Source organism: Hordeum vulgare, chromosome 5H (genome assembly GCF_904849725.1).
Source record: "Hordeum vulgare subsp. vulgare chromosome 5H, MorexV3_pseudomolecules_assembly, whole genome shotgun sequence".
NCBI lineage: Eukaryota > Viridiplantae > Streptophyta > Magnoliopsida > Poales > Poaceae > Hordeum > Hordeum vulgare.
The window spans coordinates 472432450-472457009 of record NC_058522.1 but is presented as its reverse complement, the minus strand read 5'-3'; the positions used below and the strand labels follow the sequence as shown (position 1 = coordinate 472457009).

General features: G+C 43.2%; 1 pseudogene; it reads right to left on the bottom strand.

The window, feature by feature from the left end:
• Positions 1–22444: 22444 nt before the first annotated feature.
• LOC123396911 lies at positions 22445–24092 on the bottom strand (annotated as a pseudogene).
• Between the last annotated feature and the right edge of the window lie 468 nt (positions 24093–24560).

Below are 24560 nucleotides of genomic sequence, written 5' to 3'. Positions count from 1 at the left end.
TATGTGCTTTGTGAAAGTCCTATCAGGCGTTTTGATCTATCCCTATAGATCTTAATGCCTAGAATGTAAGCAGCTTCTCCTAGGTCCTTCATAGAGAAACTTTTATTCAAGTAATCCTTTATGCTCTCCAAAAACTATACGTTGTTTCCAATCAGCAATATGTCATCCACATATAATATTAGAAACGCCACATAGCTCCCACTCACTTTCTTGTAAATACAAGATTCTCCAACCACTTGTATAAACCCAAATGCTTTGATCACCTCATCAAAGCGTTTGTTCCAACTCCGAGATGCTTGCACCAGTCCATAAATGGATCGCTGGAGCTTGCACACCTTGTTAGCATTCTTAGGATCGACAAAACCTTCGGGTTGCATCATATACAATTCTTCCTTAAGGAATCCGTTAAGGAACGCCGTTTTGACATCCATCTGCCAGATTTCATAATCGAAAAATGCAGCTATTGCTAACATGATTCTGACGGACTTAAGCATCGGTACGGGTGAGAATGTCTCATCGTAGTCAACTCCTTGAACTTGTGAAAAACCCTTTGCCACAAGTCAAGCTTTATAAACGGTCACATTGCCGTCAGCGTCCGTCTTCCTCTTGAAGATCCATTTGTTCTGAATAGCCTTGCGGCCCTCAGGTAGTACCTCCAAAGTCCACACTTTGTTCTCATACATGGATCCTATCTCGGACTTCATGGCTTCTAGCCATTTGTTGGAATCTGGGCCCACCATTGCTTCTTCATAATTTACAGGTTCATTGTTGTCCAACAACATGATTGACAAGACGGGATTACCGTACCACTCTGGAGCAGCACGTGGTCTCGTCGACCTGCGTGGTTCAACAGAAACTTGAACCGGAGTTTCATGATCATCATCATTAACTTCCTCCTCAACCGGCGTCACAACGATAGAGGTTTCCCCTTGCCCTGCGCCACCATCCAGAGGGATGAGAGGTTCGACAACCTCGTCAAGTTCTATCTTCCTCCCACTCAATTCTCTTGAGAGAAACTCCTTCTCGAGAAAAGCTCCGTTTTTAGCAACAAACACTTTGCCCTCGGATTTGAGATAGAAGGTGTACCCAATTGTCTCTTTTGGGTAACCTATGAAGACGCACTTTTCCGCTTTGGGTTCCAGCTTTTCAGGCTGAAGCTTTTTGACATAAGCATCACATCCCCAAACTTTAAGAAACGACAACTTTGGCCTTTGCCATACCACAGTTCGTATGGTGTCGTCTCAACGGATTTTGATGGTGCCCTACTTAAAGTGAATGCAGCTGTTTCTAATGCATAACCCCAAAACGGTAAGGGCAAATCGGTAAGAGACATCATAGATCGCACCATCTCTAATAAAGTACGGTTACGACGTTCGAACACACCATTACGCTGTGGTGTTCCAGGCGGTGTCAACTGTGAAACAATTCCACATTCTCTTAAGTGAGCACCAAACTCGAAACGCAGATATTCACCCCCACGATCTGACCGTAGGAACTTGATCTTCTTGTTATGATGATTTTCAACTTCACTCTGAAATTGCTTGAACTTTTCAAATGTTTCAGACTTGTGCTTCATTAAGTAGACATAACCATATCTACTCAAATCGCCAGTGAAGGTGAGAAAATAACGATATCCGCCGCGTGCCTCTACGCTCATCGGACCACACACATCGGTATGTATGATTTCCAACAAGTCACTTGCACGCTCCATTGTTCCGGAGAACGGAGTCTTAGTCATCTTGCCCATGAGGCATGGTTCGCACGTGTCAAGTGAATCAAAGTCAAGTGACTCCAAAAGTCCATCAGCATGGAGTTTCTTCATGCGCTTTACACCAATATGACCTAAGCGGTAGTGCCACAAAAATATGGCGCTATCATTGTTAACTCTAACTCTTTTGGTCTCAGTGTTATGTATGTGTGTATCGCTATCAAGATTCAATATGAACAATCCTCTCACATTGGGTGCATACCATAAAAGATGTTACTCATAGAAATAGAACAACCATTATTCTCTGACTTAAAAGAGTAACCGTCTCGCAATAAACAAGATCCAGATATAATGTTCATGCTCAACGCAGGCACTAAATAACAATGATTTCAGTTCATAACTAATCCTGATGGTAACTGAAGTGAAACTGTGCCGACGGCGATTGCATCAACCTTGGAACCATTTCCTACGCGCATCGTCACTTCATCTTTCGCCAGCCTTCGTCTACTCCGCAGTTCCTGTTTCGAGTTGCAAATATGAGCAACAGAACCGGTATCGAATACCCAGGCACTACTACGAGAGCCGGTTAAGTACACATCAATAACATGTATATCAAATATACCTGATTTTTCTTTGGCCACCTTCTTATCTGCCAGATACTTGGGGCAATTGCGCTTCCAGTGACCCATACCCTTGCAATAGTAACACTCTGTTTCAGGCTTAGGTCCAGCTTTGGGTTTCTTTGTCGGATTGGCAACATGCTTGCCGCTCTTCTTTGAATTACCCTTCTTGCCTTTGCCGTTTCTCTTGAAACTAGTGGTCTTATTCACCATCAACACTTGATGCTCTTTACGGAGTTCAGACTGTGCGACTTTCAGTATCGCAAACAACTCGCCGGGAGACCTGTTCATCCCTTGCATGTTGTAGTTCAACACAAAGCCTTTATAGCTTGGCGGCAGTGATTGAAGGATTCTGTCAGTGATAGCCTCTTGCGGGAGTTCAATCCCCAGCTCAGCTAGACGGTTTGAGTACCCAGACATTTTGAGCACATGTTCACTGACAGACGAGTTCTCCTCCATCTTGCAAGCATAGAATTTATTGGAGGTCTCATACCTCTCGATCCGGGCGTTCTTCTGAAAGATAAACTTCAACTCCTGGAACATCTCAAATGCTCCATGACGCTCAAAGCGACGTTGAAGTCCCGGTTCTAAGCCATACAAGACTGCACATTGAACTACTGAGTAGTCCTCCTTACGTGCTAACCAAGCGTTCTTAACATCCTGATCAGCCGTAGCGGGTGGTTCATCTCCTAACGCAGCATTAAGGACATAATCCTTCTTCCCAGCTTGTAATATTAGCTTAAGATTACGAGCCCAGTCTACAAAGTTGCTTCCATCATCTTTCAACTTAGCTTTCTCTAGGAACGTATTAAAATTCAGGGTGACAGTCGCGTGAGCCATGATCTACAACACAAATATATTCAAAGTGGACTTAGACTATGTTCAAGATAATTAGAGTTTAACTTAATCAACTTATTCGCTAAACTCCCACTCAAAAAGTACATCTCTCTAGTCATTTGAGTGGTTCATGATCCACTTACACTAGCTCAAGTTCGATCATCACGTGAGTTGAGTATAGTTTCAGTGGTAAGCATCCCTATGCTAATCATATCATCTATATGATTCATGATCGACCTTTCGGTCTCATGTGTTCCGAGGCCATGTCTGCACATGCTAGGCTCGTCAAGCTTAACCCGAGTGTTCCGCGTGCGCAACTGTTTTGCACCCGTTGTATGTGAACGTTGAGTCTATCACACACGATCATCACGTGGTGTCTCGAAACGACGAACTGTAGCAACGGTGCACAGTCGGGGAGAACAAAATTTTGTCTTGAAATTTTAGTGAGAGATCACCTCATAATGCTATCGTCGTTCTAAGAAAAATAAGGTGCATAAAAGGATTAACATCACATGCAATTCATAAGTGACATGATATGGCCATCATCACGTGCTCCTTGATCTCCATCACCAAGCACCGGCACGATCTTCTTGTCACCGGCGCCACACCATGATCTCCATCAACGTGTCGCCATCGGGGTTGTCGTGCTACTCATGCTATTACTACTAAAACTACATCCTAGCAAAAATAGTAAACGCATCTGCAAGCACAAACGTTAGTATAAAGACAACCCTATTGCTCCTGTCGGTTGCCGTACCATCGACGTGCAAGTCGATATTATCTATTACAACATGATCATCTCATACATCCAATATATCACATCACATCGTTGGCCATATCACATCACAAGCATACCCTGCAAAAACAAGTTAGACGTCCTCTAATTTTGTTGTTGCATGTTTTACGTGGTGACTATGGGTATCTAGTAGGATCGCATCTTACTTACGCAAACACCACAACGGAGATATATGAGTTGCTATTTAACCTCATCCAAGGACCTCCTCGGTCAAATCTGATTCAACTAAAGTTGGAGAAACTGACACTTGCCAGTCATCTTTGAGCAACGGGGTTACTCGTAGCGATGAAACTAGTCTCTCGTAAGCGTACGAGTAATGTCGATCCAAGCCGCTTCAATACAACAATACCGCGGAATCAAGAAAAGACTAAGGAGGGCAGCAAAATGCACATCACCGCCCACAAAAACTTTTGTGTTCTACGCGAGAAGACATCTACGCATGAACCTAGCTCGTGATGCCACTTTTGGGGAACGTCGCATGGGAAAAAAAAATTTTCCTACGCGCACGAAGACCTATCATGGTGATGTCCATCTACGAGAGGGGATGAGTGATCTACGTACCCTTGTAGACCGTAGAGCAGAAGCATTAGTGAACGCGGTTGATGTAGTGGAACGTCCTCACGTCCCTCGATCCGCCCCGCGAACAATCCCGCGATCAGTCCCATGATCTAGTGCTGAACGGACGGCACCTCCGCGTTTAGCACACATACAGCTCGACGATGATCTCGGCCTTCTTGATCCAGCAAGAGAGACGGAGAGGTAGAAGAGTTCTCCGGCAGTGTGACGACGCTCAGGAGGTTGGTGATGATCTCGTCTCAGCAGGGCTCCGCCCGAGCTCCGCAGAAACGCGATCTAGAGGAAAAACCGTGGATGTATGTGGTCGGGCTGCCGTGGAAAAGTCGTCTCAAATCAGCCCTAAAACCTCCGTATATATTGGTGGGAGAGAGGGAGCCTTGCCTTGGGGCTCAAGGAGCCCCAAGGGGGTCGGCCGAGCCAAAGGGGGGAAGGAATCCCCCCCCAAACCGAGTCCTACTTGGTTTGGTGGGTGGAGTCCTTCTTTCCTTTCCCACCTCCCTTTTTTTTCTTTTCACTTTGATTTTTCTTCCAATGCGCATAGGGCCCTTTTGGGCTGTCCCACCAGCCCACTAAGGGCTGGTGTGCCACCCTCAAGGCCTATGGGCTTCCCCGGGGTGGGTTGCCCCCCTGGTGAACTCCCGGAACCCATTCGTCATTCCCGGTACATTCCCGGTAACTCCAAAAACTTTCCGGTAATCAAATGAGGTCATCCTATATATCAATCTTCGTTTACGGACCATTCCAGAAACCCTCGTGATGTCCGTGATCTCATCCAGGACTCCAAACAACATTCGGTAACCAACCATATAACTCAAATACGCATAAAACAACGTCGAACCTTAAGTGTGCAGACCCTGCGGGTTCGAGAACTATGTAGACATGACCCGAGAGACTCCTCTGTCAATATCCAATAGAGGGACTTGGATGCCCATATTGGATCCTACATATTCTATGAAGATCTTATCGTTTGAACCTCAGTGCCAAGGATTCATATAATCCCGTATGTCATTCCCTTTGTCCTTCGGTATGTTACTTGCCCGAGATTCGATCGTCAGTATCCGTATACCTATTTCAATCTCGTTTGCCGGCAAGTCTCTTTACTCGTTCCGTAGTACAAGATCCCGCAACTTACACTAAGTCACATTGCTTGCAAGGCTTATGTGTGATGTTGTATTACCGAGTGGGCCCCGAGATACCTCTTCGTTACACGGAGTGACAAATCCCAGTCTTGATCCATACAAACTCAACGAACACCTTCGGAGATACCTGTAGAGCACCTTTGTAGTCACCCAGTTACGTTGCGACGTTTGATACACACAAAGTATTCCTCCGGTGTTAGTGAGTTATATGATCTCATGGTCATAGGAACAAATACTTGACACGCAGAAAACAGTAGCAACAAAATGACACGATCAACATGCTACATCTATTAGTTTGGGTCTAGTCCATCACATGATTCTCCTAATGACGTGATCCAGTTATGAAGAAACAACACCTTGTTCATAATCAGAAGACACTGACTATCTTTGATCAACTGGCTAGCCAACTAGAGGCTTGCTAGGGATAGTGTTTTGTCTATGTATCCACACATGTAAATGAGTCTTCATTCAATACAATTATAGCATGGACAATAAACGATTATCTTGATACAGGAATTATAATAATAACTATATTTATTATTGCCTCTAGGGCATAATTCCAACATGAGATGTGTCATGTTGTAATAGTTAATATCGACTTGTACGTCGATGCTACGGCAACCGGCAGGAGCCATAGGGTTGTCTTTAAACTAACATTTGTGCTTGCAGATGCGTTTACTATATTGCTAGGTTGTAGCATTTGTAGTAATAGCATAGATAGCATCACAAACACGATGGCGACACAATGATGGAGATCATGGTGTGGCGCCGGTGATGATGGAGATCATGTCGGTGCTTCAGTGATGGAGATCGTGAAGCACAGAGTTCATGGCCATATCATGTCACTTATGATTTGCATGTGATGTTAATCCTTTTATGCACCTTATTTTGCTTAGTAACAGCGGTAGCATTATGAGGTGATCTCTCACTAAATTTCAAGATAAAATTGTGTTCTCCCCGACTGTGCACCGTTGCTACAGTTCATCGTTTCGAGACACCACGCGATGATCGGGTGTGATAGACTCAACGTTCACATACAATGGGTGCAAAACAGTTGCACACGTGGAACACTCGGGTTAAACTTGACGAGACTAGCATGTACAGACATGGCCTCGGAACACAAGAGACCGAAAGGTCGAGCATGAATCATATACTTGATATGATCAACATGGAGATGTTCACCATTGTAGCTAAACTGAACTCACGTGATGATCGGACTTGAGCTAGTGAATTTGGATCGTGCACGACTCAAATGACTAGAGAGATGTATTTGTTGAGTGGGAGTTATTAGCAATATGATTTGCTAAACTCAATTTTTTCATGAACATAGTTAAAAGGTCTTCACAAATTATGTCGTAGCATGCGTTGTAGCTCTACTGTTTTAGATATGTTCCTAGAGAAAATTTAGTTGAAAGATGATAGTAGCAATTATGCGGACTTGGTCCATGAACTGAGGATTGTGCTCGTTGCTGCATAGAAGGCTTATGTCCTTAATGCACTGCTCAGTGTGCTAAACCCTGAACGTCGTGTGCAGATGTTGCGAACATCCAACATACACGATTTTGATGACTACATAATAGTTCAGTGTGTAATGCTTAAACGGCTTAGAAGTAAGGCACGAAAGACGTTATGAACGTCGCGAGACATATAAGATGTTTCAAGAGATGAAATTAAGATTTCATACTTGTGCCCGTGTTGATGGATACAAAACCTTCGACACGATTCTTTGCATATAGAGTAAGGGAGAAAAGCTCAATCGTTGAGCATGTGCTCAGATTGTCTGAGTACTACAATTACTTGAATCGAGTGGGAGTTAATCTTCCAGATGAGATAGTGATGGTTCTCCAAAGTCATTGTCACCAAGCTACTAGAGCTTCGTGATGAATTATAAAATATCAAGGATAGATATGATGATCCTTGAGCAATTCACGATGTTTGACATCACGAAAGTAGAGATCAAATTGAAGCATCAAGTGTTTAATGGTTAGTAGAACCACTCGTTTCGAAAAGGGCAAGGGCAAGAAGGGATACTTCATGAAACGACAAACTAGTTGCTGCTCTAGTGAAGAAACCCATGGTTGAACCCAAACCCGACACTAAGTGCTTATGTTATGAAGGGAACGGTCACTGAAGCGGAACTACCGTAGTTACTTGGTAGATGAGAAGGCTGGCAAAGTCGACAAAAGGTATATAAGATATACATGATTTTTATGTGTACTTTACTAGTACTCCTAGTTGCACCGAGGTATTAGATACCGGTTCAGGTTGCTAAGTGTTAGTAACTCGAAATAAAAGCTGCGGAATAAATGGATAGTAGCTAAAGGTGAGGTGACAATGTGTTGGAAGTGTTTCCAAGGTTGATATGATCAACATCGCACGCTCCCTCTACCATATGGATTAGTGTTGAACCTAAATAATTTTTATTTGGTGTTTGCGTTGAACATGAATGTGATTGGATCATGTTTGTTGCAATACGGTTATTCATTTAAGTCAGAGAATAAGAGGTTATTCTGTTTAGGTGAATAATACATTCAATGGTCATGCACCGATGTGAATGGTTCATTGAATCTTGATCGTAGTAATACACATGTTCATAATATTGATACCAAAAGATGCAAAGTAGTAATGATAGTACCACTTACTTGTGGCACTGACACTTGAGTCATATTGGTGTAAAACGCATGACGAAGCTCCATACTGATGGATCTGGAGACTCACTCGTTTTTTAATCGTTTGAGGCATGCGAACCATGCCTGTTGGTGTAATCACATGAAGAAACTCCATGCAGATGGATTGTTTAGACTCACTTGATTTTGAATCACGTGAGACATGCAAATCATGCCACATAGGTAAGATGACTGAAGGCCTCGTTTTCATTGAGATGAAAAGAGATAGTGACTTATTGGAAGCAATACATTTTTGATGTATGCAGTTCAATGAGTGCTTAGGCACGCAGTGGATATCATTATGTTCTTACTTCACAAATGATTTGAGTAGATACTAGTATATTTACTTGATGAAACATAAGTCTGAATTATTGAAAGGTTCAAGTAATTTCAGAGTGAAGTTGAAGATCGCCGTGACAAGAGGATGAAATGTCTACGATATGATCATAGAGATGATTGTGTGAGTTGCGAGTTTGGTACACAATTTAAGACAATGTGAAAATTGTTTCACAATAAATGCCACCTGGAACACCATAGTGTGATGGTGTGTCCGAACGTCATAGCCATGCACTATTGGATATGGTGCATACTGTGATGTCTCTTATCGAATTACCACTGTAATTTTTGGGGTTATGCATTAGATACAACCACATTCACTTTAAATAGGGCACCACGTATTTCCGTTGAGATGACACCGTATAAACTGTGGTTTGGAGAAACCTAAGCTGTCGTTTCTTAAAAGTTTGGGGCTGCGACGCTTATGTGAAAAAGTTTCAGTCTGATAAGCTCGAACCCAAAGCGGATAAATGCATCTTCATAGAATACCCTAAACAATTGGGTATACCTCCTATCTCAGATCCGAAAGCAAAGTGTTTGTTTCTGGAAATGGGTCCTTTCTCGAGAAACAGTTTCTTTTGAAAGAATTCAGTGGGAGGATGGTGGAAACTTGATGAGGTTATTGAACCGTCGCTTCAACCAGTGTGTAGCAGGGCGCAGGAAGTTGTTCCTGTGGCGCCTACACTAATTGAAGTGGAAACTGATGATAGTGATCATAAAGCTTCAGATCAAGTTACTACAAACCTAGTAGGTCGACAAGGTCACGTACTACTCCAGAATAGTACGGTAACCCTGTCTTGGAGGTCATTTTGTTTGACAACAATGAACCTACGAGCTATGGAGAAGCAACGGTGGGCCCGGATTCCGACTAATGGCTGGAGGCCATGAAATCCGAGAGAGGATCCATGTATGAAAACAAAGTGGTGACTTTGGAAGAACTACTTGATGGTCGTAGGACTGTTAAGTGCACATGGATATTTATAAGGAAGACAGACGATGATGGTGACAATCACTATTTAGAAAGCTCAACTTATTGCAAAGAAGTTTGCGACATGTTCAAGGACCTGACTATGACGAGACTTTCTCACTCATAGCGATGCTAAAAGTCTGGTGGAATTGTGTTAGCAGTTGCAGCATATTGCAGATGGATGTCAAAACATTGTTTCCTCGACGGTTTCCTTGAGGAAAGGTTGTATGTGATATAACGAGAAGGTTTTGTCAATTCTAAGGATGCTGACAAGTATGTGAGCTCCAGTGATCCTTTCAAGGACTGGAGTAAGCATCTCGGAGTTGGAATATGTACTTTGATGAGATGATCAAAGATTTTTTGGTTTATACGAAGTTTATGAGAAACTTGTATTTCCAAGTAAGTGAGTGGGAGCACTATAGTATTTCTGATTCGTATATGTGGTTGACATATTTTTGATTGGAAATAATGTAGAATTTCTGTAAAGCATATAGGATTGTTTGAAAGGAGTTTTTCAAAGGAAAACCTGGATTAAGCTACTTGAACATTTAGCATCAAGATCTATAGAGATAGATCAAGACGCTTGATAAAACTTTCAATGAAATGCATGCCTTGACAAGTTTTTGAAGGAGTTCAAAATAGATCGGCAAAGAAGGAGTTCTTAGCTGTGTTGTAAGGTGTGAATTTGAGTAAGACTGGAAGCCCGACCATGGCAGAAGAAAGATAAAGGACGAAGGTCGTCCCCTATGCTTAAGCCATAGGCTCTATAGTATGCTATGCTGTGTACCACACGTGATGTGTGCCTTGCCATGAATCTGTCAAGGGGTACAAAAGTAATTCACGAGTGGGTTACTAGACAACGGTCAAAAGTTATACTTAGTGACTAGTGGACTAAGGAATTTTTTCTCGATTATGGAGCTGATAAAAGAGTTCATCGTAAAGGGTTACGCCGATGCAAGCTTTGCACTAATCCGGATGACTTTAAGTAGTAAACCGGATTCGTATAGTAGAGTAGTCAATTGGAATAGTTCCAAATGGCACGTAATAGCTGTTGGAAATATGCCCTAGAGGCAATAATAAATTAGTTATTATTATATTTCCTTGTTCATGATAATCATTTATTATCCATGCTATAATTGTATTGATTGGAAACTCAAATACATGTGTGGGTGCATAGACAAAACACTGTCCCTAGTAAGCCTCTAGTTGGCTAGCTCGTTGATCAAAGATGGGTATGGTTTCCTAACCATGGACAAGGTGTTGTCACTTGATAACGGGATCACATCATTAGGGCAATGATGTGATGGACAAGATCAAACTATGAACGTAGCATATGATCGTGTAAGTTTACTGCTACAGTTTTATGCATGTCAATGTATCTATTCCTATGACCATGAGATCATGCAACTCCCGGACATCGGAGGAATACTTTGTGTGTATGAAACGTCACAACGTTATTGGGTGACTATAAAGGTGCTCTACAGGTATCTCCGAAGGTGTCTATGGTGTTGGCATGGATCAAGACTGGGTTTTGTCACTCTGTACGACAGAGAGGTATCTCGGGGCCCACTCGATAATACAACATCACAAACAAGCCTTGCAAGCAATGTGACTAAAGAGTTAGACATGGGATCTTGTATTACAGAACGAGTAAAGAGACTTTCCGGTAACGAGATTGAAATAAGGTATTGGATATCGACGATCGAATCTCGGGCAAGTAACATACCAAAGGACAAAGGGAATGGTATGCGGGATTATATGAATCCTTAGCATAGTGGTTCAACCGATAAGATTATCATAGAATATGTAGGATCCAATATGGGTATCCAGGTCCCGCTATTGGATATTGACCGAGAGGTGTCCCGGGTCATGTCTACATAGTTCTCGAACCCGCAAGGTGTACACACTTAAGGTTCGGTGACGTTTCGGTATAGTTGAGTTATAGGTGCTGGTAACCGAAGTTTTGTTTGGAGTCCCAGATGAGATCTAGAACATCACGAGGAGTTCTAGAATGGTCCGGAAACAAAGATTGATATATAGGAAGTCCTGTTTTGGTCATCGGAAAAGTTTCGGGCTCATCGGTAGTGTACCAGGAGTGCCAGGAGGGGTGTCGGGGACCACCGGGAGGGGTGTATGATACGTCTCAAACGTATCTATAATTTTTAATGGTTTCATGCTGTTATCTTGTTAACTTTGGATGTTTTATATACCTTTTATATCTTTTTTGGGACTAACTTATTAATTCAGTGCCAAGTGCCAGTTCTTGTTTTTTCCGTGTTTTTGACCCTTTTCAGATCTGAATTTGGAACGGAGTCCAAACGGAATAAAATCCCCGAAATGATTTTTTTTCAGAAACAGAAGAAGATCGGGGGACTTGAGGGCCAAGGCAAAGGCACCACAGGGGCCCACAAGCCCTGCTACCGTGGCCAGGGGGGCGCGGCAAGCACGCTTGTGGCCTCCCTGGCGCCCCTCTGCCCTTGTTCTCCGACCTATATATTCCCTAAAATCCTGTAAAAAATCAGGGCGTCCACAAAACCACTTTCCCGTCGCTGCAAGCTTCCGTTTCCGTGAGATCTCATCTGGAGACCCTTCCCAGTGCCCTGCCGGAGGGGACTTTGGAGCTGGAGGGCTTCTACATCAACACCATTGCCTCTCCAATGACTCGTGAGTAGTCTACTTCAGACCTACGGGTCCGTAGTTAGTAGCTAGCTGACTTCTTCTCTCTCTTGGATCTTCAATACAAAGTTATCCATGATCTTCATGGAGATCTATCCGGTGTAATCCTCTTTGGCGGTGTGTTTGTCGAGATCCGATGAATTGGGGATTTATGATCAGATTATCTATGAATTCTATTTGTGTCTTTGCTGATTTCTTATATGCATGATTTGATATCCTTGTAAGTCTCTCCGAGTCTTGGGTTTTGTTTGGCCAACTAGATCTATGATTCTTGCAATGGGAGAAGTGCTTGGTTTTGGGTTCATACCGTGCGGTGACCTTTCCCAGTGACAGAAGGGGAAGCAAGGCATGCATCATGTTGTTGCCATCAAGGGTAAAAAGATGGGCTTTCATTATTGATTTGGGATTGTTCATCTACATCATGTCATCTTGCTTAAGGCGTTACTCTGTTCTTATGAACTCAATACACTAGATGCATGCTGGATAGCGGTCGACGTGTGGAGTAATAGTAGTAGATGCAGAAAGTATCGGTCTACTTGTTTTGGACGTGATGCCTATATGTATGATCATTGCCATAGATAACGTCATGACTTTGCGCGGTTCTAACAATTGCTCGACAGTAATTCGTTCACCCACCGTCTACTTGCTTTCATGAGAGAAGCCTCTAGTGAACACTACGGCCCCCGGGTCTACTCACAATTATCATCTCAGCTTTTACTTTTACTTTGCTTTGTTTTGTTTTGCTTTCAGTTCTCACTTTGCAAACAATCTATAAGGGGTTGACAACCCCTTCATAGCGTTGGGTGCAAGCTCTTTGTGTTTGTGCAGGTACTTGTGACTTGACGCGATCCTCCTACTGGATTGATACCTTGGTTCTCCAACTGAGGGAAATACTTACCACCGCTGTGCTACATCACCCTTTCCTCTTCAAGGGAACACCAACGCAAGGCTCCAAGGCCGCGGGGGAATCCTTTGCATACTTGCCAAGGAAATCCCTATAGGCGTAGCCAGCAGCAGAAGGATTTCTGGCGCCATTGCCGGGGAGGATCAAGTCAAGATCTATCCAAGTAAGTTCCCCAAACTCATCGCTTGCATTTACCTTTTTGCCAGTTGCCTCTCGTTTTCCTCTCCCCCACTTCACATTTGCCGTTTTCATTTGCCCTTCTCTTTTGCCGTTCTCATTTGCCTTTTTCTTTTGCCCTTTTTCCGCCCGTTTTCCGTTTGCTTGTGTTGCCATGTGCCTTCTATTAGCATGCATCTTCGCTTGCTAAGAATCTTGTGACATGGATCCTCATCCACTTGCTAATCTTTTCAAAAGGTCCAACTATGTTGAACCAATTGCTAGTGAGTTTTGCTTACTAGATTATCTTTATGGAGTTTTTCTTGAGATGCGTGAATCTGAAAATTGCGAGGAAGAAATTAATGAAGAGATTCACGAGGGCTCCTTGGATGAATAGCATGATTGCAATGGTTTCACTATAAATTCTATTAGTGACAATCATGCCAAAAATATGCAAAACCCTAAGCTTGGGGATGCTAGTTTTGCTATGTCTACTACTTGTTGCAATGATCATGAGTGGGGTGATGATTTTTCTTATGATCTTGAAAGTTTGTTTAGGCCTCATGATGAATATGATGTTTGCAATATTATTGAAAGTGGGTTTGGAGACGTCATGACTTTAGTTGATGATAATCCCACTATTTTTGAAGAGCATCAACTTTGCATGCATGTGCATCATGAAAAGAATATCCTATGTGATAGCTATATCGTTGAATTCGAATATGATCCCACATGTAATTATTATGAGAGAGGAAAATATTTTGGTAGAAACTTTCATGTTACCAAATTACCTCTCGTTGTGTTGAGATTGTTCTTGTCCCTTTCTTCTTCCTTGCATATGGCAGCTATTGGTTGTCTTGACAATTTGTTTTCCTATAAAATGCCTATGCATAGGAAGTATGTTAGACTTAGATGTGATTTTCACATGTTTCATGATGCTCTCTTTTATGTGAGCATCATTGAATTATCAATGCCTAGCTAAGGGCGTTAAACAATAGCGCTTGTTGGGAGGCAACCCAACGAATCTATCCCTTTTCTTTCTGTTTTGTGTTTTCCACACTTTCACAATTCTGTTATGATTGTGTTTTTTGTGTTTCTTTTTTGCGTTTGTGCCAAGTGAAACCGTTATGATTAGTCGTGGGGATGATCGTTTGATCATGCTGGAAAAGACAGAAACTTTTTGCTCACGAAAATAATTTTCAGTTTTTTTGTGTGAGAGCTTTTGAGTTGATTATTTCTTCTGCTTGTTTCTACGCAAAGTCTTCAGGCTGTCATAAGTTTTCAGAATTTTTGAAGTACCAGAAGTATACGAACCATACAGATTGCTACAGACTGGTGTGCTGTTAACAGATTCTGTTTTTGTTGAGTTGGTTGCTTATTTTGATGAAACTATTGATAGTATCAGGGGGTACTAGCCATGGAAGATTGAAAATACAGTAACCCAACACCAACATAAGTAGAATTTATGTTTGCTACAGTACCTAAGGAAGTGGTAATTTGTTTTCTTATACTAATGATATCACGAGTTTCTGTTTAAGTTTTGTGTTGTGAAGTTTTCAAGTTTTGGGTGAAGTTCTTATGGACAAAAAGACAAAGAGTGGCAAGACCTCAAGCTTGGGGATGCCCAAGGCACCCCAAGTTGATTCAAGGATGCCGAAAAAGCCTAAGCTTGGGGATGCCCCAGGAAGGCATCCCCTCTTTCATCTTCAATCCATTGGTAACGTTACTTGGGGCTATATTTTTATTCACCACATGATATGTGTTTTGCTTGGAGCGACTTGTATCTTAGGAGTCTTTTATTTTTGTTGTGTCACAATCATCCTTGCTGCACACCTAGAGAGAGAGACATGCACTCACCGTGATTTTGTCGAGCTTCACTTATATCTTTTGAGTTAGGCAATTCAGCTCACATGTGTTTCACTTATATCTTTTGAGCTAGTTGATTTTTCTCTATGTGCTTCACTTATATCTTTTAGAGCACGGCGGTGCGTGGCTTGGTAGTTGGTTTATGCTATGAAATTAGTCCCAAAAGTGGTATTTATCCAAAGGGATACGAAAACTTCCACCTTCATGTGCATTGAGTAGTAAGAGAAGTTTGATTCCTCTCAATTAGTTTTGAGTTGTGGTTGTGGTAATATTAAAGTTATGTTAGTAGGGTGTTGTGGATCTAGAAATACTTGTGTTGAAGTTAGTGATTCCCGTAGCATGCACGTATGGTGAACCGCTATGTGATGAAGTCTAAGCATGATTAGTTTATTGATTGTCATCCTTTGAGTGGCGGTCGGGATCGCGCGATGGTTTATACCTACCAACCCTTCCCCTAGGAATATGCGTTGAATGCTTTGTTTCGATTACTAACAAAACTTTTGCAACAAGTATATGAGTTCTTCTTGACTAATGTTGAGTCCATGGTTTAGATGCACTTTCACCATCCACCACTACTATCTTCTTTAGTGTCGCGCAACTTTCGCCGGTACATAAACCCACCATATAGCCTCCCTCAAAACAGCCACCATACCTACCTACTATGGCATTTTCATAGCCATTCCGAGATATATTGCCATGCAACCACCACCATGACATGTGCCACCACTTCTACATTGCCATTGCATGATCATAAGATAGCTAGCATGATGTTTCTATGGCTTGCCCGTTTTTTGATGTCATTGCTATGCTAGATCATTGTCACGGTACACTACCGAAGGCATTTCATATAGAGTCATCATTGCTCTAAGTTTTGAGTTGTAAGTGTGATGATCATCATTAATACAACATTGTCCCATGTGAGGAAATAAAAGAGGCCAGCGAAGCCCATTTACAAAAAATAGGCCAAAGATGCCCACAAAAAAGAGAGGCCAAAGAGCCCATAAAAAAATGAGAGAAAAAGAGAGAAGGGACAATGCTACTATCCTTTTCCAAACTTGTGCTTCATATTAAGCACCATGATCTTCATGATTGAGAGTCTCTCGCTTTTTCACCACCATATAACTAGTGGGAAATTTTCATTATATAACTAGGCTTGTATATTCCAATGATGGGCTTCCTCAAAATTGCCCTAGATCTTCGTGAGCAAGCAAGTTGGATGCACACCCACTAGTTTTCTTTAAGAGCTTTCACATACTCATAGCTCTAGTGCATCACTTGTATGGCAATCCCTACTCATTCACATTGATATCTATTGATGAGCATCTCCATAGCCCATTGATATGCCTAGTCAATGTGACCATCTTCTCCTTTTTTGTCTTACAACCTCCACCACACTCCATTCCACCTATAGTGCTATAACCATGGCTCACGCTCATGTATTGCATGAGAGTTGAAAAGGTTTGAGAAAGTAAAGGTGTGAAAACAATTACTTGGCCAATACCGGGGTTGTGCATGATTTAAATTCGTTGTGCAAGAATGATAGAGCATAGCCAGACTATATGATTTTGTAGGGATAACTTTCTTTTGGCCTTATTATTTCGAAAGTTCATGATTACCTTGCTAGTTTGCTTGAAGTATTATTGTTTCCACGTCAATAGCAAACTATTGTTTTGAATCTAACGGATCTGAACATTCATGTCACAAAAGAGGAGTTACAAAGGACATCCATGCTAGGTAGCATGAAAGCATCACTAATTCATTCTTTATCACTTCCCTACTCGAGGACGAGCAGGAGTTAAGCTTGGGGATGCTTGATACGTCTCAAACATATCTATAATTTTTGATGGTTTCATGCTGTTATCTTGTTAACTTTGGATGTTTTATATACCTTTTATATCTTTTTTGGGACTAACTTATTAATTCAGTGCCAAGTGCGAGTTCCTGTTTTTTCCATGCTTTTGACCCTTTTCAGATCTGATTTTGGAACGGAGTCCAAACGGAATAAAATCCCCGAAATGATTTTTTCCGAAACAGAAAAAGATCGGGGGACTTGAGGGCCAAGGCAGAGGCGCCACAAGGGGACCACAAGCCCTGCTGCCGCGGCCGGGGGGGGGGCAAGCAGCCTTGTGGCTTCCCTAGCGCCCCTCTGCCCTAGCTCTTCGGTCTATATATTCCCTAAAATCCTGTAAAAAATCAGGGCGTCCACAAAACCACTTTCCCGTCACCGCAAGTTTCCGTTTCCGTGAGATCTCATCTCGAGACCCTTCCCGGTGCCCTGCCGGAGGGGACTTTGGAGCTGGAGGGCTTCTACATCAACACCATTGCCTCTCCAATGACTCGTGAGTAGTCTACTTCAGACCTACGGGTCCGTAGTTAGTAGCTAGATGACTTCTTCTCTCTCTTGGATCTTCAATACAAAGTTATCCATGATCTTCATGGAGATCTATCCGATGTAATCCTCTTTGGCGGTGTGTTTGTCAAGATCCGATGAATTGGGGATTTATGATCAGATTACCTATGAATTCTATTTGTGTCTTTGCTGATTTCTTATATGCATGAGTTGATATCCTTGTAAGTCTCCCGAGTCTTGGGTTTTGTTTGGCCAACTAGATCTATGATTCTTGCAATGGAAGAAGTGCTTGGTTTTGGGTTCATACCGTGCGGTGACCTTTCCCAGTGACAGAAGGGGAAGCAAGGCACGCATCATGTTGTTGCCATCAAGGGTAAAAAGATGGGATTTCATCATTGATTTGAGATTGGTCATCTACATCATGTCATCTTGCTTAAGGCGTTACTCTGTTCTTATGAACTCAATACACTAGATGCATGCTGGATAGCGGTCGACGTGTGGAGTAATAGTAGAAGATGCAGAAAGTATCGGTCTACTTGTTTTGGACGTGATGCCTATATGTATGATCATTGCCATAGATAACGTCATGACTTTGCGCTGTTCTATCAATTGCTCGACAGTAATTCGTTCACCCACCGTCTACTTGCTTTCATGAGAGAAGCCTCTAGTGAACACTACGGCCCCCGGGTCTACTCACAATTATCATCTCAGCTTTTACTTTTACTTTGCTTTGTTTTGTTTTGCTTTCAGTTCTCACTTTGCAAACAATCTATAAGGGATTGACAACCCCTTCATAGCGTTGGGTGCAAGCTCTTTGTGTTTGTGCAGGTACTTGTGACTTGACGCGATCCTCCTACTGGATTGATACCTTGGTTCCCAAACTAAGGGAAATACTTACCGCCGCTGTGCTACGTCACCCTTTCCTCTTCAAGGGAACACCAACGCAAGGCTCTAAGGCCGCGGGGGAATCCTTTGCATACTTGCCAAGGAAATCCCTATAGGCGTAGCCAGCAGCAGTGTCACGCCCCAAGGGGCCTCATGGGCTGTGGGAAGAGATAAACCAACCCCTAGTGGGCTGTAATAAGTTCCCACTAAGGCCCATGAGGGTTGAGAGGTAAAAACCCAAAGGTGGAAGAGGTGGAAAGGGTTTCCAAGTGGAAAGGAGGAATCCTACTCCTAGTAGGATTGGAGTAGGACTCCTCGACCTCCAATTTCGGCCAAACCTTGAGGGTTTGAGGCTGCCTCCTCCCCTCCCTTCCTCCTATATATATTGGTGTTTTAGGGCTGATTTGAGACAACTTTTGCCACCTGCAAATCAGATCTAGACACCTATACTTCTCCATTTCTCGTCTAGATCACGTTTCTGCGGAGCTTAGGCGAAGCCCTGCAGGAATAGCAACAACACCACCACTGAAGCGCTGTTAGGCTGCCGGTGAACTCATCTACCTCCCCGCCCCTCTTGCTGGATCAAGAAGGCGGAGATCGTCATCGAGCTGTACGTGTGCTGAACGCGGAGGTGTCGTTCGTTCGGTACTTGATCGGGATGGATCGCAAGGCGGTTCGTGGGACGGATCGCGGGGCTGTTCGTGGGATGGAGATTTGGATCTGACAAGCGTACCACTACATCATCTGCGTTCATTAATGCTTCTTGCTTAGCATCTACAAGGGTATGTAGATCTAATCTCCATCTCGTAGATGATCATCACCATGATAGGTCTTCGTGTGCGTAGGAATTTTTTTGTTTCCCATGCTACGTTTCCCATCAGTGAAATCATGAGCTAGGTTCATGCGTAGATGATTTTCTCGAGTAGATCACAAAAGGGTTTGTGAGCGTTGATGTTTAAGTTGCTGCCCTCCTTAGTCTTTTCTTGATTCGGCGACATTGTTGAATCAAAGCGGCCCATACCGACATTACTCGTAACCACGAGAGACTGCTTTCACCGTTAACATGCAATGTGATTGCATCAAGGTGACTGGTGGGTGCCTATTTCTTCAACTTTAGTTGAATCAGATTTGAACGAGGCGGTCCTTGGAGAAGGTGAAATAGCAACTTACTCATCACCGTTGTGGTTTTTTCATAAGTAAGATGCGATCATACTAGATACCCATAGCAGCCACGTAAAACAAGTAACAACAAATTAGAGGACCTCTAACTTGTTTTTGCAGGGTATGCTTGTGATGTGATATGGCCAAACAACATGATGTGATATATTGGATGTATGAGATGTGTCATGTTGTAATAGTTAATATCGACTTGCACGTCGATGCTACGACAACTAGCAGGAGCCATAGGGTTGTCTTTAAACTAACGTTTGTGCTTGCACATGCGTTTACTATATTGCTAGGTTGTAGCTTTAGTAGTAACTAGCAAAAATACCCGTGCGTTGCAACGGGAGACGCAAATATTACACCACAACTAAATAAGTATGTCTCAATACTTTGACATATCATATTTTGCCGATTGATGCCCATTTATCTTTATTTTTGTGAAATACATGGACAATTTTTTTAAATCGATGGTCTTTTTGAAATGGAGTACAAATTTTGAAATTCGCATTTTTTTGAGTTCATGTGAAGATTTTTTTAAAATTTTGTACACATTATCTTTGAATTCATAGACATGTTTTGAATGCATGATCATTTTCAAAATCATGAATGTTTTATATTTGATGAATATATTTTTCTAAATTTTTAATTCTTTAACAATATCGGAATAGTTTTTTAAAATCATCAACAATTTTTGATTCCGTGAACATTTTATGATTTCCTGAACCTTTTTTGAATTATCAAACATTTTATTATTTCCTAATCCTTTTTTTGGATTCCTACCCATTTTATGATTTCATGAACATTTTTTTCTATGTTTTGAATACATGATCATTTTCAAATGATGAAAGTTTTATATTTTAACTTTGGTTTAGTGTATAGAAACTAACTTAAGGCATCATGCAACATGCATTCCTTTAATTATGAAAAATCCGCTTAATCACCGTACACTCTTCTTCCTAACCCTCTATTAATACCCTTTAATTCTCGAGGGATCAATTTAATTTGCCTGCACCGTGCGTCAGCCTTTCTAATTCCTTTAATTATGGAATGGATGAATCCACTTATTTCTTTTTAATCAAATCCACATAATTTACAAAAGCTAATGCATCCTTCCTTTCTATTCTTCATATTTTTTGTAGGCCGGCCCACCTAACACCTAAAGCCCAATCGCCCCACTACTCTAACCCTAGCCCAATCACCTCAGCCTCCCGATACCCATCTTCACCAGCGTCGTCACACACACAAAGGACAGTGCCCAGCGCCCCTCGATCCAGCTTGGCGGCATCCTCGCGTGTTCTTCACTCCGGCGAGGCCGCCGCCCCTAGGACGTCGACGGTCATCCGTTCGCGCCTCCTGATGTCCTTCCATTCTCCTCGTCCTCTTGTTCTCTGCACGGATGCGCAAATCCTACTGCCTCTGCCCATGGCGCCGTCGCACGGCTCGACCTCATCCACCACCACACCAGCGCCTCGCTCGTCTCATTTCGACAGAAACCAATTCGCCTGCATCTCCTCATCGAACGCTGCTGGATCCGCCTCCACGGGCGCGTCACCCAACGCAAATCATCTACACCCTCTAGCCATGGCGCCGCCGCACGGCTCGACCCCGTACTGCGGGTTGAATATAGAAACTGCAGGGTTTCTAACGCAAAATTCTAGAACAAAATGTTTTTCACTTAAAAAGGGAGTGCGGGTTGAATACACAAAACGTCAGGGGCTTTTTTTGCAAAAACGGCGGCAACGGATTTTCCGCCAGAAGAAGTAGCCGCTTTATTATTAGGTATAGATTCTACTCTCTCTTTGCCACAGGTGTGTCCCACCAGGCTGCCATCGGACCGATATACATATGCGGGACCGGTGCACCAAGTTGCAGGATCGTAATAAAGCCCAAGTATCAGGACCATATTAGAGCACTTCCTAAGTTTGTTCGTTTCAAAAAAGAAACTTCCTAAGTTTGAGGACCGTCTAGACATCACCACCGAGTTTAGGGCATCTTTGATTTGCAGGATTTTAAGAACGCGGGAATAAGAAAAGTATAGGGTTGCAGTGGCATCTCCATTCAAACTCTATAGGATTAGCAAGAGTTTTTGATGACACAAAAAAACCTATGAAATTCCTTTGAATCAAAGGAGGAAAATATGCATTTTACTTGTTCCAACTTCCAATATGTCTGGTCTACTCTTTCTATCAACCCACATTTTTTTTGTTCCCGTCACTTGGTCAAGCCTCTCTTCCACAAATTATTTTTAGTAAATATATAAGCTACTCTTAACCATCAGCAATGTGGACATAGGGCAAGGGCTGGCTTTAGCTCTTATGACCATGACAACAAACACAAGCATTTAGTAAAGAAGGTCCGAAAATAGTATGATCTGTATCTTCTCTCGCTTCAGACATAGCTCGGTCTTGGCTTCCCTCCTCATCACCAGCCACAAGAGAATTCTGATCTTATTTTTTTTTCTTCCTTGGAGAAAATAAACATTTGTGCGGGTTCTTCACAAAATCATAAAAAATTACAAGGTGTACCAGTTTTTGTCTCTTAAGAATGCGAGAAGTGTAATCGTAACCACCAAACCGTAGTTATCTTTATTCAAAGTTATATGATAAAGTCATCCAACAAGAAATACACGCCCACTCAAAGGACAAGGACCTTCTTCAAATCTACCGGATACAGGTACATATTATATCATTATTAAGCAAATAAACCTTTCAAAGGAAAACATTAATTAACTCATAGCAAGTGGCAACTCTATTTTCACGTAGTAGCAATTGCCAACTCGTGCATGACTCACCGACCTTCTATGTAATGTAAGGTGGAAGCATCCCTTTCAGGAAAGAGGTCAACATTACCAGCGCTCTCTCATGCTGGAAGGACGGAACAAGATGACCGACGCCTCTCATAGATAGAAATGTCAATCCTCCGGCGTACTGCTGAACATATCCTGCCACCTAACCAGTAAGTGAAGCCGTCACTTTCAGAGTGACCAAAACATTGTAGATGAATAATGTTTTCGATGATGGGATTTAATTACCTCCCCCTTTGCCACCCATGGGCTCCATGGAGTGGTCACAGGAAGGCCAAGGTTTTGAATAGAGTACCTCGTCGCCGGAAGAGGGCATACGGATTCGAAATCACCACTCTAAAATGCAGGAAAGTTTATTGTACTACTAAAACTAAATACTTTTTAGGTGTCTGAGAATAACTGATGTTAATATGTTACTACCTGAATATCCAAACGGGAAGCTTGTTCTCGATCAAGAACTTGATGGATGGCAGCATAGTCACTAGCGCATCTTTCCACTTGAAGTTTCTGCAAGCATGAATCACACGGTTAACTTTCGGACATGTGCGTGAAAATCATTGCAAAATTGTTGACCGGTATATGCTAAATCAGTGTCGAGTTCATCTAATTACTTGCAGGGTGACCACTCTGTCATCCTAGCATGGAAAGCGTCCTGCACTGCTGGATCATTGAGATAGGCATTGATAGGAATCACTGCACGGATCATACCCTGGCAGCTGCGCACAATTTTAGAGAAACGTGAAGGTCAGCTAGCAATTCAGAATAACTTACATAACAAACCATGTACGAAAGTACCCTCCAACACATAAATTTACCTCTCTGATGATCCAGAATCCCAGATCAACCCCACCGATAAGCAGCTCAAATATTCACATTTTTGTCGGCATGTCCTAACTCTCTTGACTCAAGTGTCGTTTGCTCTGTGCATCTAAATCAAAATTTGTGTTACTTAGATCTCCCATTTTTGTGCTTTTTGTTTGTTTTCTGATGTGGCATATATAGCACCTGGAGCTGCAGCCCGCCGAGAGCCGTGGCGACCTGACCGCCCTTCTCCCCGCCATCGCTTCCACCCTTGTGCTCCTCCGCCTTCGCGCCGTCCACGCCCACGAACACGCGTTGTTGCTGTCATTGCGTCGACACAAGCAAATGGTCGAACACGTGAGCGTCATGGATTGGACTGGCACAGAGCCGCGGGATTGAGTCGGGGGAATGGAGGGGTTGGGTTTCGATGATCTCACCGAGCCGACGTTCACCGGCTTCGTCACGCGATGCTTCAGGTAGCCTTTGGAGCGGATGGAGATGCTCTTGGGCATCGCCGCGTGCTTCTCGGTCGGGGAGGCGTGCAGCACCGGGGGAGCCGACACGACCTGCGCCTGCGTCTGCCCGACGTGGAGGGGGCGGAGCTTCTCGTCCTAGGGGGCGAGGCGCGCCATGGGCATGGGCTACATCTGCCCGAGGTGGAGGCGGCAGAGCTGGTCGGCCAGCACGACGGCGGAGGCCTGGTGGCCGTTGGGGTTGGGGCAGTGGGGGTCGACGGGGACGAAGGCCCCGGCCTCGAGCTCCACAGGCTCCTCCTCCTCCGCGTCCGACACCGTCTGTGGGTACCGGTCCGCCAGCCACCTGTAGAACGCCGGGACTCCCATCTCTCGGAACCTTCTGGCCGGATCCCTCTCCTCCTCGCCTCTCCTCCTCGGGGGCGGCGCTTGATGGGGCTTGTGGCGGGGGCGGCGGGGGAGGCGGTGGCTCCCCTCTTCTTCTCTCTCTGGTTCGATCTGGATACGAAGGGGGCAGGAGGTCTGCGGGGTGGGGAAGACGGAGGTAACGGGACAGGTTTTTTCCCCACTTAATGAAGGACTGCGGGTTGATTTCAACAAAATACACGGGGTTTATTGTAAAATTACCACGACGGACGACAGAAGCGTTGCACACATTATTATTACTAGCAAAAAGACCCGTGCGTTGCAACGGGAGAAAAACAATTATAATCTTCAATGGTGCTGATCATATCATGTCTTTAAAATTTTAGGACATTTCTTCAAATGCATGAACATTTTTTGAATTAGCACACATTTTTTTCAATTGCACCCAAAAAATAACACACAATTTTTTTT